The sequence below is a fragment of the Benincasa hispida genome, chromosome 3 (assembly GCF_027475165.1).
Source record: "Benincasa hispida cultivar pf3 chromosome 3, pf3_genome.v1.1, whole genome shotgun sequence".
NCBI lineage: Eukaryota > Viridiplantae > Streptophyta > Magnoliopsida > Cucurbitales > Cucurbitaceae > Benincasa > Benincasa hispida.
This window is the reverse complement of record NC_143480.1, coordinates 9,848,300-9,863,246: the sequence shown is the minus strand read 5'-3', so window position 1 is coordinate 9,863,246 and position 14,947 is coordinate 9,848,300.

Genomic DNA, 14,947 nt, shown 5'->3' with positions numbered 1-14,947 from the left:
TGTTACCGGGATCCAGATCATTTAGGATCACAAGAACAAACGGTTAGCCCTTTCTCAGGCATCGTACATTGATCAAATGTTGATCCGGTACAGGATGCGGGATTTCCAGAGGGGTTTATGACCCTTTAGGCATGGAATCGTTCTGTCTAAGGATCAATGTCCTAAGACAACTCAAGAAGTTGAGGAGATAAGATGGATTCCCTATGCTTCTGCTGTAAGACCTTTGATGTATGCAATATTGTGTACCAGACCAGACATTTGCTATGCATTAGGGATTGTTAGTCGGTATCAGTCCAATCCAGGATTTGATCACTAGACAACGGTAAAGACGATCTTCAAGTATATTTGGAGAACGAGGGACTACATGCTTGTCTATGGAGATAAGGATATGATTCTTACAGGATACAACGTCACCTAGAAAGTCTGGGTCTGCAAGACATGCGACAACTTGTCTAGGGAAAGTGGGAGATGATATTAGGCTATGCCCTAGTTTATTATATATTGTACATTTTTATATTGTATTGTACATTAGTCTCCCGAGTTATTAGGAAAGCTGGGAGATTGTTGGGATTGGTGTCCTAATTCTCCCGAAGTCTCGTTGTTTTATAAAGATACACATTGTTCAATGAATAAATGAATGTTATTTAATTCTAGCATTTAGTCATATCCAATAAACAAAGCTTCTTGGTTATCTTATGTGAACTTAAGCATGTATATGTGATATACAAGTCGATCATGCCTTAAGTGATAACCTAAATAGGTATGTAGTATAAGGATTAAGGTGGGATACTTGATCCTGATGAACTACGGATATGGCCCGCTTTATAGAAGTTTGCAAGTGTTGTAAACTACTACAGATGGTAGATCCTAACTATTCATATGGAGACGTACGAGCGGGGGTGTCCTATACAAAGAGTTTGTATAAGATCCAGACCGCGAGATGACTAGACTCTGTATATAACGTCGTTGATACTAGAGACTTACATCTCACCTAAACGACCATAGGTGACACGACCTCAATCCTGAGTGTTTTGGAAACTCCTGCCTTTGAGGGCGGTCCTTTAATTAGTATGAATGAGAGTGGTTAGATTTCCAACTCAACATGCCTACCTTTTTGGGGACTTGTCTGACGTAAGAGCTGGGAACTCAATCTACAATATGGAATTCACTCCTTTCCCGAAGCAGGGATAAGTAGAGAGATTACTCCCTTAAGGCCTGTTTCTAGGGCTTGAACATAGTGAATGCAACTTCTCTTTGGAAGAGAAGACTCAATGAAAGTAGGACTATGACTTATGTTCATTAGAGGCATCAGTGGTACTTAAGGAGACATATGTAACTATAGGGGCATAACGGTTATTGGCCTAGCTGTACTTACGAGCGATCTGTGAAGGGTTATCGCACTGTTCATTGGCTAAGATGGACATATAATATATCTGTGGTAAGGAGAGTTTAGTTGTCGGTCTTTAGTGGAGTGCCTGGAAGTTAACGGATGGTGGATCCCGTGACTAAAGAGTTTAGTCAGTTATTCATGTACCGTTGGAGCTTCGAGCTACATGTCCATGAGGTCCCCTTGGTAGCTCAATGGATTCAATTGAGGATCAGTTCTTGGTGTTGGTTTGAAATGTTCAAATTGATACGAGGTATTTTGATTATATATGATTTGATCGGTATGATGTATGAGATATATCTAGTAGAGGATTAATGTAAATGAGATTTACATTAAGTACCATGGAATAGAAAAAGAGCTATGGTTTATATGTTTCATGAGATGAAATATTAAAACTATAGGTTATAAATATAATATGGTAAGTTACTTATCATTTATCTTTATAATAATATTAATTATTGGATAATTAACTCTTTTTCTCTAATAAGCAATTGAGTGGGAGGTTATTGGTGGTTTCATGGTAACCGTGAGATAAAAAGGAAAAAGATTTTCCTATTTTTAAGTAAAAAGTTTTTTTGAGATTTCCAATCTTGGAAAAATTCTCACAGGAGTTGTCAAGTGAATTAGATTTACTAAGCAACAACTTGGAGTAAGGTAAACGATCGTGGAGTGTTAGTAGGCGACAAACATTCAGCTAAACGATGAGCTAAACGATCGCATAGCTTTTGCTAGACGATCGCTTAGCTTTTCCTAAACGATTGGGCATCAACCTATATGATAGGTTCCTCCATCACCCACTTGCTCAATCGTTTACACGATTGTGTTTCCTTCGATCTTCTGCCTCAAACCAAGTCCACATAGAGCCAACCCTCTGGATTCTCACATCGAGAATACCAAGGTAGCCTTCTTGGTGGTGTTATACACAACTCGACACTGTCGAGGTTCTATAGAGGCCGTTCGTGCTGTTCGGGGTATTCATGACCCTAGCGATCGCTGAGTTCGAGCGCGCGGTGATCGTGCAGTGTAGCGGTCGTGTTGACAAGCGTTTGAGTGTTGTTGTGTTGTTGTGATCGAGCATTCATGATCAAAGAGCTTTATGATAAGTCTACAAAAGTGTGTAGCTTTTGTCCTTGATCTTATGTTTTACATGCAGTAATTTCTATATTTAATGCATAACCATGTGTTTATTGTTTGTGATTGTAATTGTAAAGTTCATATACGATTGTAATTTTGAATGATCTTTCCGCTGCTCATGGAAATCCTCGTGTTCGATTTCCTTTAATTGGTATAAGAGCCAGGTTGTTCTGATATTCCAAGTTTCAATTCGGTTTGGAACTTCTTTTATAGTCTTGTTGGGTTTTCTGCATTTGTGTTTTTGGATGGAGTTGATGAATGTTCTGGGTTTAATTGCCTTTGTTTAAAGCTTTCTTCAATTACAAATGTTAATTTGTAAGGGCCCCTATGTTTTCGGGCGTAATTAACTTGCAACCGAGTCTGTAATTCAAAAATTTTGAGTTTGTTGAGTCGTTCGTGATGAAGTTTCGAAGCATGGAGATACGGTTCTCAACGAGGAAGAAGACCAACAGTTGATCGTATCGTGTATCCTAAGGTAAATGATCGTTGGGATTTATCTAAGCGATCGTGTAGATTTTCTATACGATCGTGTAGTATTTATTAAATGATCGTTTAGCTAATGCTAGACGATGGGATAAATCGTTTACTCTATCGCGTAGCATTGGTTGCCTGATCGCGTAGACACTAAAGGTACACAATCGTGTAGTATTTGCTAAACGATCGTTCAGCTCTGGGAGCATTGGTAAACGATTGGGCAAAGTGTTTGTTCTTTTGTGTAGACGATCGCGAGGAGTTTAGTATACGATGGTTGGAGACGCATTGCTTCGCCCAGACGGTTCAAGACTCGGTTCGCCTGTTTGAACCGGAGACTCTTTGGTTTTGTAATAGTTAGCTTTAATTTTGTGTGCAATTTTACTTGGTTCATCAACATTTGTTTATTATACATGTGATGTATGGTGCTTATATGCCAAAGTGTTTGACATATAGTTTAAAAAATCACCTTAGGTTGTGCAATTATTCATGCATCATGTATTATAAATTTTATAATTTAGCATGAAGAAATTACATGAAAGCATGCGTATGCATCAGAAAATATAAGAGTTATATTTTGCATGTAGTGAGTATTATCATGCATCATCTTTTTGTTTTAAGTGTTATAGTCTAAGGGTGAATGGAAGCATGTTGTACTTGTTTCATTGCTGTTTTGTATAAGTGTTATATAAAAGAAGTAGCAATGAAGGAACAATGCATTGAGCATGATACTTAGGCTGTTTATAAGCATTATGAATGTCTTGCATGTGTTAGCTTAGCATTGTGATTTTGGTTGTTTCTGTTTATAAGTGTTATTAAGGAAATTAGACCTAAAATTGATAAGAAAGAGTTGCATGCGGACTTATGGTGAACTCAAGTTTTTTAAAAGGGTTTTAAAATTGGATTGAGATAGACCTAAGTTGAAATGGTACTAAAGAGTTTAGTAACCTAGATTAATCTTTTGAAATCGATTTAATAGAATTAAATTGATTGGCATAAAAGATTAAATTTGTTTTAAATTTATCTATAAGGGTGAAGGAAATCGGATATGGGATTTCCATGAGTAGTGGAATAAGATTATTCCAAATTACAATCATAAATGAACAATGCAAATTACAGTCGACTTTAAACAAGTAGTTATACAATTCAAACAGAGAAATTACAGCATGAATAAACTCAAATGAACAAGAGAGGAACTCTACGAACATTTGCACCTCGTCTACGATCGATCGAACAATAGTAACCACAAACGCTTGATCTACACGACTGCAACTCAGCATGAACTCTTCGCACTCGACCTCAACGATCTCCTCGAACTCTTCCGCAACACGAACGACCTCCACAACACCACAAACGGCCTCCAGAAAACCTCGACGGTGTCGAGTTGAGTCTGACACCACCAACAAGGCGACCTTGGTATTCTCGGTGTGAGAATCCAAAGGGTGGGCTTTGTTCAGACTTGGTATGAATCAAACAAAAGAGGAAACACCGATCGCGTACACGACTGGGCAAGTGGGAGATGGCGGAAACCTATCGTATAAGTCGATGTCCAATCGTGTAGCTAAAGTTATGCGATCATTTAGCCCATCATTTAGCTCGGTCTGTCGCCTACAGACTCTACACGATCGTTTACCTTGGGCCAGCGATCGTCTAGCAAAACTATGCAATCGTTTAGTAAATACTGCACGATTATTTAGCTCTACTTTGCACGATCGTTTAGTTCGCCCAGCCGTCGTTTAGTAAATCTGTATTTACTTGACGACTATGTGAGTTTCTTTTATGCGGAGATAAAACTCAAAATCTTTTTCAATCATTTTGTAAAATCATCTTGAAAATAGGAAAACCATGTTCCTTTTAAACTCACGATTACCATGATTCAATAACCACCCACTACTTTGGTTATTTAAAAGAAAAAGAATTAATTATCCAATAATTAATATTGTTATAAACAAAATGATAACCAATTTATCATACTATATTTATAACCTATAGTTTTAATATTTCATCTCATGAAACATATAAACCATAGTTCTTTTTCTATTCCATGGTACATAATATAAATCTCATTTATATGAATCCTCCACTACATGTATCTTATACATCATACCAATTATATCATATATAATCAAAATACCTCGTATCAATTTGAACATTTTAAACCAACACCAAGAACTGATCCTCAATTGAATCCATTGAGCTACCAAGGGGACCTCATGGACATGTAGCTCGAAGCTCCAACGGTACGTGAATAACTGACTAAACTCTTTAGTCACGGGATCCACCATCCGTTAACTTCCAGGCACTCCACTAAAGACCGACAACTAAACTCTCCTTACCACAGATATATTATATGTCCATCTTAGCCAATGAACAGTGCGATAACCCTTCACAGATCGCTCGTAAGTACAGCTAGGCCAATAACCGTTATGCCCCTATAGTTACATATGTCTCCTTAAGTACCACTGATGCCTCTAATGAACATAAGTCATAGTCCTACTTTCATTGAGTCTTCTCTTCCAAAGAGAAGTTGCATTCACTATGTTCAAGCCCTAGAAACAGGCCTTAAGGGAGTAATCTCTCTACTTATCCCTGCTTCGGGAAAGGAGTGAATTCCATATTGTAGATTGAGTTCCCAGCTCTTACGTCAGACAAGTCCCCAAAAAGGGGAGGAGGTGACAAAGAAATCTATGTTTTTCCTTTATCTAAAGCTCTTTGCTACTAACCTGACTTTAAACTTGTCAACTGTTCCATCATGTCTAAGTTTCTTCCTTAAGATCCATTTGCACCCTCTTTTCTTGCAACTTGGGAGTAGGTCTACTAAGTGCAAGTAACTATTTGACTCAAGAGGGTCATCTCATCATTTATGGCTTCTGCTATAAGTTGGATCTACAAACAACAGGGCAAATTGTAGGTCTTTAGAATCTTCTTCTACATATAAGTCTAGAAGTCATTCTTAAAATCCTTGGTGGTTTTAGTTCTTTTGCTTCTTCTAGGTTATGGGTTGATTTCCTCGGTAGGGGTAGGATTCGTAACTAAAGGAACCAGTAAAGGTTCGGAACAGAAGTGGGAATCAAACCCACGTCCCAATTTTTATAGAACAAGATTTTAAAATATGTAAACATTATGCATTTAAATTAATTACAACTTTCTTATTAAGAAATTGAGAAAAGAGAGATAATGAGGACTCATCCTCGAAGATCCTATCTACATGTATTTCCTCTTTTCTGGAATCGATCAAACAATGAACGATCCAAAATGGCCACGAACTCGACACCCTAATTTGGACACCACCAATTAGAGCGTTTTGTATATTCTAGGATGAGAATCATAGGAGTTTGCGGGCTTTGTAAAACTCAAATGGAGAATAAGATAATGGTAACCATCGCACTCTCTCACTTTAATGTAGTAGAGAGAAAAAGGGTAACTCCCTTCCAAAATAATTTTTCAAAATTCAAATTAATTAATAAAAATAATTTCAATAAAACATTAATACATATTTATATGATAACCACTTTATCATATAATATATATTAAACTATATGTTATATCAAATATAACATATAATCTATAGTTTAATAATTTATCAAATATAATATAACTTACAGTTTTAATTTTCTCGTTAATGCACGATATTTAATATAAATCCCATTTATAATAAATTTAATTACATGAATCCAATTCACATAATTAATATTTGAATCATATGCAAATATTTATTTCCTCCCAAATAAACTTTATTTTGTAATGTATCAAATATATTATAGCAATTATATCATATATAATTAAATTAAATTAATTATATCACATATAATTAATTCTCTCAATTAATTTGAACAATTCAAATTAATCCAAAATTGATTCTCATTTAATCCATGTTGAGCTATAGGGAGGACCTCATGGACCTATAGTTTGAAGCTCCAATGGTACTTGAATAATCAATTAAACTCCTTTAATATATTATTCAACATTCATTCACTATCGAACACTCCATTAAAGACCGGTAGCTGCACTCTTCGCATTACGTATATATTTCTATGTCTATTGGATGTAAAAAATCAACAGTGTGATGACCTTTCACAAATTTCTCGTAAGTACAGTTAAGCCAAAATTACCGTTTTGCCCATGTAATTACTTTTAACTCCTTAAGTACCACTGATCCATCTAATGAATAATAAGTCATAGTCTAACTATGTCTAGACCCTACTCGAGCTAGAAAAGGGTGTGGCGCCACATTGCTCAAGCCCCAGAATCAGCTCTTAAGAGAGCAATTTATCTATTTACCTTGACGTCAAGAAATGAGTGAATTCCTTCTTGTGTAGCTATGTTCCCAACTCCCCAATCATACGAATCCCCAAAATGGTAAGCTTGTTGAGTCGGCGATTTGGCTAATCTCACCTATAAAAATCAAAGGACCAGCTTCATAGGAAAGATTTCATAACTCACTCAGATATTCAAGTCATGTCACTTATGGTCATCCTAGTGAAATGTAAGTCTCTATTATGAACAGTGTTATATAATGAGACTAGTCATTTCGTGATCTGGTCTTATATAAACTCCTTTGCATAGAATATCCTCGCTCACATGTCTCCACATGAATTATCAGGATTAGATCATTTGTAGTACTTTACAACAATTGTAAAATCTACAAAGCTGGTCGTACTCATAGTGTCACCAAGATAAGGTATCCAGTCTTATCCATCTACTACAGACCATTTAGGTTATCACTTAAACATGATCCACATGTTTGTTTCTGCATACATGTTAGCTACAAAAGATAACCATGGATAATAGTTTATTGGTTTGTGGGTTTAATGCTACTAAATGTCAAATAAAACATCTCATATTTTAATAAATAAATAAAATTTTTGTACAATACAATTACAAACTACAAGACCCTACGAGATTTATGGCATAAATCCTAATACTAACTATGGTTAGACTACTTGATCTTGAGCCCCCTCAAAGAAGTTGGTATTTTTTGACTCAATGATCACTTAGTTTATTAGGTCATAGAACCTATAGGCTTTACTGTTTATGACATAACCTATAAAGACACACTCATAGGCTCTACTAGCTAGCTTTCTTCTTTTAGGGTCTAGAATCCTTACAGAGACAATTTTAAAATATGAAGGGTTTGGTTTCTTATTCTTAAGGATTTCATAAGGTGAATTTGTGTTTTTAACTTTGGTATTCTATTTAGTACATAACACACGGTAAGGATGATTTCACCCCACCAATAACAGCGACTCCTGAACTATGTAAAATAGCAACTATTAGCTTAGCTGAAGTTCTATTTTTCCTTTTGACTTTTCCATTCATTTCAAGAGAGTAAGGTGCAGTCTTTTTGTCTATTATTCCATATGAGTTAAAGAACTCATTAAAGTTGTTTGAGTCATACTTAGTTCCCTTATCACTCAAAAGTCTTTTAACCCTTATATTAAATCTAATTTTCTACTTCAGTTACAAACACTTTGAAAGCATCAAACGCAATACTTTTCTTTTTTAGCAAGTATAGAAAAGTGAAATCAGAGTAACCATCAATAAAAGTAATAAAATATCTTTTACTATTCCTAGTTAAGATGGCATCAAATTCACATAAGTCATAATGAACTAAATCTAAACGCTCAGATACCCTAAGTACAAATTTATGTGGAGTTTTAGTTATTTTAGCCTAACTACAATACTCGCATTTATCAAATTTATTCATGGATAACTTAGGTATCATTTTTGGCCTAATAATATTACTAATTAATTTTTTTATTAACATGACAAAGTCTAGTATGCCAAACATTCAAAGAATACAACATATACATAGAAGATTTCATTTTATTAATGTCTAAATTTAATCTGAACATTCCCTCAGTTGCATACTATTTCTCTACGAATATATAATTCTTAGTAAGGGTATATAAATATGCCCCTGTGGTTTGAGTAAATTCGGCCTTGTTGAGGAGATAGCCCGAGACCAAATTCTTTCTTATCTCTGGAATGTGCAAGACATCCTTCAATGTGAGGGTTTTCCCGAAGGTAAACTTCAGCTCCACCTTGCCAGTTCCAACAACTTTCATTGAGTGGTGATCCCTTGATAGAATGTTCTTATCCTTAGTTTCAATATAAGTTTTAAAGAGACTAAGGTCATGACAGACATGGCATGTAGCATCACTGTCTATCCACCACCCCTCAGAACCACTGGTCACATTTACTTCTGAGATGATGACAACTAATAGTTCTTCTATTAGGTTCGCTTGACCAGCAGAACGACGCTTGTTTCTACAGTTCCTAACCACGTGTCTAGGTTTATTACAGTTAAAGCAAATGAACTATACAGTTTCTCCCAAGAGGGGTTTATGCTTCTTTTGTTGGTTCTGGAACCACGATTTTGACCTTTCTTTTTTGTCCCCTTGGACTTTTGGTTAGGCTTTATCATAGCAGAGGCGGATCTCTTAGGTATGATGTTCACCTCCTCCCTCTGGTCATGCTTCTGGGCTTCCTCTTCAATCCTTAGCTGGGTGATAAGACTTTCCAAAGAAAACTCTTTGGTCTTATGTCTCAAGATGTTCTTAAAATCCTTTCACAATGGGGGTAGTTTGTCAAAATAACAGCAACTTGGAATTATTCATCTAGGGGCATACTTTTAGTTACTATTTCATAGGCTATCTTCTACAGTTTATTGGATTGAGACTCCGCAGATTTGTCATCCATCATCTTGAGCTTGAGGTAATGGCTGACGACATATTTTTTCGATCCGGCCTCCTCAGTATTGTACTTCTTTTACAGGGCGTCTCAAACTTCCTTTGTTATCTTCATAGTGCTATAGTAATCATATAGATCATCAGTCAAACAATTTAAAATGAAATTTTTATACGATAAGTCATTTTCTTCTTAATCAGCAACTACTTTTGTTAGAAGGTCTAAAATGAAGAAGGTCTCACTTTTTAAAAAACATCGGTAATTGACTTTCTGCTAACATCATGTATGAGTGAAGTTACATATATATCATTGCTTTCTTTCTTTGTTCCTCTGTTTTGCTTTTCTCTTCTTCATCCTCTTCTTCGTGGGTTTGCACAACGGTTTTCTTCTTCTTCTTCTCGAGTGAGCGACCATACCATATCCAATGAGCATCAACTTGCACATGCTAGCAACGAACACCTAAATGTCGGAGAGTGAGACTAGGAGAGAACGAGAGAGCAAGACAACAAAGGGAGAGGAGAGAAACTTGTGCGAGAGGAGAGTGATTTGTGAGAGAAAGAAGGGAAACAAGAGAGAGGAGCGAGATTGGTCCTTCCGCTTGTGCACGAGGGTTTCATTTTGGTAATTTCACCTTATGTTGGCATCAACAAAGGGTAAAAAAAACCCTCAATTTTACCAAGTGAGACAAATCTCATTTTCCTCTCTCTTGTTTAGTCGGATCTTCGTTCGAAACGGTTAGCTTATCTATGGTACAAGCGTCGACCATTTTCTTGAAGGTAAGGAAAAATAACATCTTCTGTTTCCATTGTTTAAAGTTCGCTCCTTTGAATTGAAATGGACGGTTGAGGTCGGATGTCATAATGTCGTATTACTTGTGAAGGCCATTGCAGTAGCGGCAGATAGTTGTCTTAAAATTGTTGGAATAAGCTACCCTCGGACAGTGAAACTTGATAGTAGCGAACAGTCATGAACAATAGTTGTCAGAAATGTGGAACCTGCAAAACAGAAACTCGTTACAAACTGGGTGGCGGATCTTCCTCTCTTTAAGACGTTTCATGGCTCTGCCTATGTGTGAAAGCAGTTCAACTGAAATGTGATATTGTCCCCAAGATAAAATGGCTAGAATAGATAATACTGTCTCGATCGAAGTAACACCATGACCGATCAGAAACTCACACCCTTTAGATTGACTTACTCAGAAAATTTGAACGGAAAAACGAAAAAACAAAATGAGCGAGAGAGAAATGGTGATAGAAAATCGTGTAGTTTTTCACTGCCAAAAAGGCTTGTGCCTTTTATAGGCCTCGAGGGCCAACAAAAGATGACGTAGAGAATGCTCGGTTAGAGAACGTGATCGATCGGAGTAGCACCGTGATCGATTGGAAACTCACACCCTTCAAATTGACTTTATCGAAAAACTTGAATGGAAAAAGGAAATAAAATAAAATAAAACAAAAAAGGAGCGAGATAGAAATGGTGATAGGAAATCGTGTAATTTTTCACTACCAAAAAGGCTGGCACCTTTTATAGGCCTTGAAGTCAACAAAAGATGACGTAGAGAATGCTCGGTCAGAGAACGTGCAACTCCGCAAAATTCATGGAGCCACTGATCGAGTTGGTTCAGTTTCGGTTGAAAAGAAAAAAAAATATTAAAGTAAAATAAAATTTAAAAAAATAATTTTTTTATCACACATACTCGTCCCATCCGGATGGATGACAGCGGTACGTGTGTGGGATGTCCACCGTACCCACATTCGTCTATCTCTTCACTCTCTCTGAAATATGGGTATCCTTTGAAGCTCAAACTCAAAGTCCAAGATATGAGTATATGAAGGAGAGTTCTCTTTCCAACCTAAGTAATGTGAGATTTTCAGAAGCAATTCTTCCTTTTTTTTTTAAGACCCAAATTTTCACCAACACCTAGCATTCCAACACAACACAACCTCGTTACAGCTGCGTAATTTTCATCCCCCTTGAGTTCCCCCTTCTAAAAAAAAATAATTAAAAAAGAAAAAAGAAAACAAAAACATCAACTTTGAATAGAAGTTAGCAGCGTTTTTTTTTAATTTTTTGTTTAGGAATTTCTTAGATTTTGAAGAACAATAAGTTTGGGAATTTATCTTATACACTTTAAGGTGAAAAGAAATAAGCAAGAGTTAGGTGAAATTGGTTTAAACTGCTGGAAAATGTTGGAAACTTTAAAAGTTCTGCATTCTGTCAAATTTATACTGCTATTTTTCACACTTGGGCTGTTGATTTTTCAGGATTTTTGCTTGGTAAATTCCATTTTTATTTTGTATTTTACAAATACCCTTCATATTCGATGCCTTAGGATAGTTATTCTTCATTTGGATTGGACTTCAAGTGTCAGGTTAAAAAAGAGTTAGAATAATTAGAATAAGCTACGTGATTAGAATAGAGATTGTCTTAATATGAGTTTGTGAACGACTGATTTCATGATTCTTGAATGTTTTACTTTATTATCATGATTTTCTAAGCTGTTGATTCTTAAACATGATTTACAAACTCTAAGTTTGAGGAATGATATTTCTAGTTTTGAATTTCATTTGTTGGGTTTAAAATTGGTCTAGGATAAATATATAATTATGTTTAAGTTTAAGTTGGGTTTTAAGTTCTATATCGAATTTGAAATTGAAATGTGTAAATATGAGTTGGTTGATTTCAATTTGTTAATATTCTTTAGTTGAGTTTTAAGTTTTATATTCATTCTGAGATTAGTATATGGTATATGAAGCATTAAAATTATTAAAATTTGTATTTTGTAGGTATCTCGAGATTTATTTTGAAGATGCATCTTTCGACAAGCTCAGTTAGATTGTAGAATTGTATTTTATAGGTATTTTGTGGTTTATATTTTGAGGTTAAGAATTTGTGGGTATTATGTAATGTTGAAGAGGAATCTTATTAACAGTTGTTTATTTGATAAATTTATAAGATTCAAACATGTATGATATATTTGTAAATCGGCAAAAGGTACCTTCTCCCAATGCTAAAATGGGTCACCATCGGGAAAGGTAATCTTTTCTGATGGTCAAATCGTTGATTGAGCGTCGATAGATGGTTACTTATCCTGACGCTAAAAGGAACCGACGACGAGGTTTTTTTGGGTCAGGGAAGGTTTTTTCAACTAGGCTTTCCTAATGATAATACCGACGATCAAAACTCCGTTAGAAAGACTTTTTTCGATGATTTTGTCTATCATAAAAAGTCGAAGTTTGTGTAATGGTAACATTTCAACACAGTATATTTCACAGAAGATTTATAATTGAACACACACTTTTGGGAGATAAAAATGAAGAAAACCTATAAATAAGTCGTTATTTTGATTGATATTTTACCCAGTTTTATGTATGAGTTGAATTGGGTGAGCAATGTAATGGATAAAACTTTATATATTAATAAAAGGTTAGAAATTTTAATATTTACTTATTATAATATCAAAAACACAAAAATAATACTGATGCCCTCTAACCACAACTAATTTTGGAAATATTAAGGATGTACTTGAAATACATGTTCAAATATTTAATTTAAGAAAAAAATTACATTTTGGAAAAAATTAAAATGTCTTAAAACTGTTCAAAATAAAAATGAGTTTTTTTTAATTATTTTCTCACATCAATCTAAACGAGCTCTAAAATTAAATGTCTAAGATCACTTCTAATTTAAAAGTGTGATATTTTGCTTTGGTTGATTGTTTTGGTTAAGGGTTGTTTTGCGATTATTGGTTGATAAGTGATTTTATATGAATCCAAAATCACTTAAATTGATTTTTAGTTAAATCATTTGGAAGGTGATTCTAAACTGATTTTCGGCGAGTAATTGTGAGAGATTTTCGTTTCATAATGACTTATTTTAAGCTTTTTCCTAAACCTCCTATTTAGGGTTGGCAAAAAAACCCGACGGGGCGGGTCTCGTCGGAGCAGGGATTCTCCGGTTTGATCGGGGATGAGGTCAAACTGAGGAATTTATTCGGGGGCTCGTCCGGGGACAAGGAGGGGATGGGGACAGTATCCCCGCCTCGACCCCGAATATATATATATATATATTTTATCCCCTCCCCAGTCCCCTCTCGCTCTCTGTAATCTGCAACAAAACATCCCTCTCCTCTCGCTCTGCATCGCTCTCGCTCATCCCTCCTCTTCGTTGAAGTCTGCCACGAATGGGGTCCCGCGGGGACCCCATTTCCTCGACGGGGAATCTCCGCCCCCGTCCCCGCCATTGAAGGCGGGGATGGGGGACAATTTTTCCTACGGGGCCGGGGACAGGGGACGCCCTCACGCGTCGTCCCGGCCCCGGCCCCATTGCCAACCCTACTTCTATTTCATTCAGATAGATATTACTTAGAGAACCAAACAGTTAAATGATGTTATAAAAATCAACTAATCACACAATAAGAAATTGAAAATTTAAAACCCGTTGGATAACTATTCGCTTTTTGTTTTTTATTATAAAAATTAAGTCTATTTTTCTCTCATTTCTTACAATCATTTCCATTTTTATCAAGTACAATGGTTGAATTCATAATTAAATTTCAAAAACAAAAAGAAGTTTTTAAAAACTACTTTTTTTAGTTTTCAAATTTTGACTTAATTTTTTAAACTATTGGTAAAAAGTAGATAATTATAAAAGAAATTTTGATATGGAAATAATATTTATAGGCTTAAATTTAAAAAACTAAAATAGAAAACCAAATAGTTACCAAATGAGATCTTTAAATTTTGAAAATGATTAATTGGTATAATATAATATTGAATTTTTTTTTTTTTATTAATTTAATAAACTAATAGAAACAGGGGAGAGGTTAAACTATAAGGGTGTGTTTGGTATGTGATAAAAGTAAAGAGTTGAATTGAGTTGAGTTGGTAATTATTATCTGGAGAGTTAAATTATCTGGGGAGTTAAATTGTTTGTGTTTATTTGTAGAGTAGAGTTGAGTTGGAAGATCTGATGCAGTTTTTTTGTGAATGAGATTAAGTTCTATTTTTTTCTATTTGTTTTTTATTTCATTATTTTATTTTTTAGTTTTATGTTTTGCTATTGTTGATTAATTTTCAAATATACACGTATTTTCTCAAATCATTTATGACATAAACTGGACAATCTCAAATTTTTTTCTCAATTTGTAGAACATAATATACTATTTTTCATATATTCTTTTCAAAAACCGTAACAATTTTAATTATCTTCAATCGATAAAACATACCAATAAAATATATTTCATATTGCTGCTCAATTAATTGG